General features: G+C 39.8%; 1 pseudogene across 1 annotated transcript; it reads right to left on the bottom strand.

Moving 5' to 3' along the window:
• Positions 1 to 1,412: 1,412 nt before the first annotated feature.
• Positions 1,413 to 2,348, bottom strand: LOC308509656 (glyceraldehyde-3-phosphate dehydrogenase-like; annotated as a pseudogene). The gene has a single exon. The product of its transcript is annotated as a glyceraldehyde-3-phosphate dehydrogenase-like (transcript).
• Between the last annotated feature and the right edge of the window lie 645 nt (positions 2,349 to 2,993).

The raw sequence follows: 2,993 nt of genomic DNA, 5'->3' as shown, positions 1-2,993 counted from the left end.
AACAATTTTTGAGTTAAAAAGTAAATAAAAAATGAAAAATACTTAAAAATGAAAACAATGAGAGCATAATGTATCAGAATTTATGGGCTGTTGCTAAATCAAATCAGACATTTATTTGAAAACAAAAATTCATATATTTGGAAATAAAAATGATTGAAAGTAACTAAGAGTTAGCTGAGATTTCTCCAAGCCACACTTTAAAGTAGAAGTAATTTTTTAAAAAAACTCTAGGGATGAATACATAAATATGCATATAAATTTAAAAAACAGAACTGAAAACTACACTCTAAACTATTCATAGAGGTTAGCTATAAGTAGGAGAATGAAGTTGGGGAGAACGAGAATAATTACAAAGGGAAAGCTTTTTTTATGTTTGATTCTATAAACTTCTGTATTGACTCTTTTACAAGGTAGAATATATTTTTATACTGCCTTTGCTTTTTAAAACCAATTTTTTAAAAATTAAAAAGATCATGCCATCCACATTTTCCCAAAACAATGCAAATAAAGCTGAAAATTAATAAGAGGATAGCATCCCCAAATCTATCTTCTTGGAAATTTAAAAACAAATCTAAACAATGTGAATTAAACAATAAATCTGAACTGAGTTACCGAATATCTAGAAATGAACAGTAGTAAAGGCACTGTATACAAAACCCACAGGATAATACCCAAGACATGAGTACTTACAGGAAAATGAATAGCTCTAAATGCAGTCATTATAAAAGAGGAAAAATTGAAAAGGTAAGGGAACTCAGTATTGATAAAGATGAACTTGAACTTTAAGCAAACAATCAGTTAGGAGGGTCTATGCGAGAAGCTGGGGCTTCTGGAAGTTCTTGAGCTCTAAGTAATCGCGAGAACCCTACATGTGAGAACCTTATAGGAAGAACTCTATGTTTATAGTAAAGCTCTATGGTTCTAACTTCCTCTGCCCTTTTCTTCCTTTTCCATTATACAAATACCCCTCCATCTTGGTATGCAGGCCAGAGTATGTACATGGCTTTCCATGTCTGCATGCTGTGGGTTGCAACCCTTTCTTTTTCCCAAATAAATCCTTTTTTGGTGATGAAACACCTAGTCAATATTTTTTTTCTTTCCTTCCTTCCTTCCTTCCTTCCTTCCTTCCTTCCTTCCTTCCTTCCTTCCTTCCTTCCTTCCTCCCTCCCTTCCCTTCTCCTTCCTTCCTTCCTTTCTCTTTCTTGCTTTCTTTTTTGGCTAGGTACAGTGAATTTTATTGATGGTGCATGACAAAGTAGGGCACCCTTAGCCTTTCCCCCTCTTCAGGGGATTTGGGATGGAAACTGGAGGTCAGGAGATTCTCAGTGTGTTGGGGGATCAATCTGGGGAAAGGAATCCCCAGTAGCTCAGGGCCTCTCTTCCTTTTCCTGGGGCTGGTGGTCCAGGGGCTTTTACTCCTTATAGGCCATGTAGACCATAGACCACTACCCTGTTGCTGTAGCCAAATTCATTGTCATACCAGGAAATGAGCTTGACAAAGTGGTCGTTGAGGGAAATGCCAGCCCCAGCATCAAAGGTGAAAGAGTAGGTATCACTGTTAAAGTTACAGGAAATAACCTGGTCCTTAGTACAGCCCAGGATGCCCTTGAGGGGGCCCTCCAACACCTGCTTCACCACGTTTTTGATGTCATCATATTTGGCAATTTTTTTCTAGGCAGCAGGTCAGTTTCACAATTGACATGTTGGAAGTAGGGACATGGAAGGCCATGCCAGTGAGCTTCTTATTCAGCTAAGGGATGACCTTGCCCATAGCCTTAGCAGGGCCAGTAGAAGTAGGGATGATGAGCCCCACGGGCATCATGCCACAGCTTTCCAGAGGGGCTATCCACAGTTTTCTGGGTAGCAGTGATGGCATGGACTGTGGTCATGAGTCCCTCCATGATACCAAAATTGTCATGGATGACCTTGGCCGGTGGCCCAAGCAGTTGGTGATAAAGGAGACATCACTGAAGGACTTGTCATACTTCTCATGGTTCACATCCATCACAAACATGGGGGCATCCAGAGAGGGGGCAGAGATGATGACCCTCTTGGCTCCACCCTTCAAGTGAACCCCTATCTTCTTCAAGATAGTGAAGACATTAGTAGAATCCACAACATTTTCAGCACCAGAATCATCCCATTTGATGTTGGCAGGATCGTGCTCCTGGAAGATGGTAATGGGCTTTCCCATTCTCAGCTTTGACTGTGCCTTTGAACTTGCCATGGGTGGAATCATAGTGGAACATGTAGACCATGTGGTTGAGGTTAATGCAGGGGTCATTGATGGTGGCAATATCAACTTTGCCGGAGTTGAAAGCAGCCCTGGTGACCAGGCGCCCAATATGGCCAAATCTGTCCACTCTGACGTTCACCAGTGTGTCTCAGGGTTGTGTTGGCACTGCGCAGGAAGACATGGCTATATGTTGAACAGGAGGAGCAGAGAGCCAATATTATGTTTCAGTCGACAACATTTACCTCAATAAGCTCCAAGATGAACATCAAAATAAATCTAAAGAAAGAAGAAATTAATGAAACAGAATGTAGCAGTGGTAGACTGGTGCCCTAAAAATGAAAAATAATTCATTGGAAAATTGATAAACTAGACAAAACTAGCAAGTCTGAACAAGAAAACACATCAGTAACCATAAAAATAAAAAACGGACATTACAGATACACAGATACGTTAAATGATTAAAAAATACAATATTTAAGAAAATTTATTGGGGTGACAATTGTTAGATTGTTAGTAAAATTACATAGATTTCAGGTGTATAATTCTGTATTAAATATTCTATAAATCCCATTGTGTGTCCACCACCCAGAGTCAGTTCTCCTTCCATCACCATATATTTGATCCCCCTTACTCTCATCTAGCAACCCCCACCTCCATTTCCCTCTGGTAACCACTAAACTGCTGTCTATGTCGATGAGATTTGTTTCTCATTTGTTTGTCCTGTTCTTTTGTGGTTTTTGGTTCATATACCACATAC

The sequence above is a fragment of the Rhinolophus hipposideros genome, assembly GCF_964194185.1.
Source record: "Rhinolophus hipposideros genome assembly, chromosome: 17".
Lineage (NCBI taxonomy): Eukaryota > Metazoa > Chordata > Mammalia > Chiroptera > Rhinolophidae > Rhinolophus > Rhinolophus hipposideros.
Note: the sequence above shows the minus strand (reverse complement) of the source record. Positions and strands in the feature narration are given on the sequence as shown.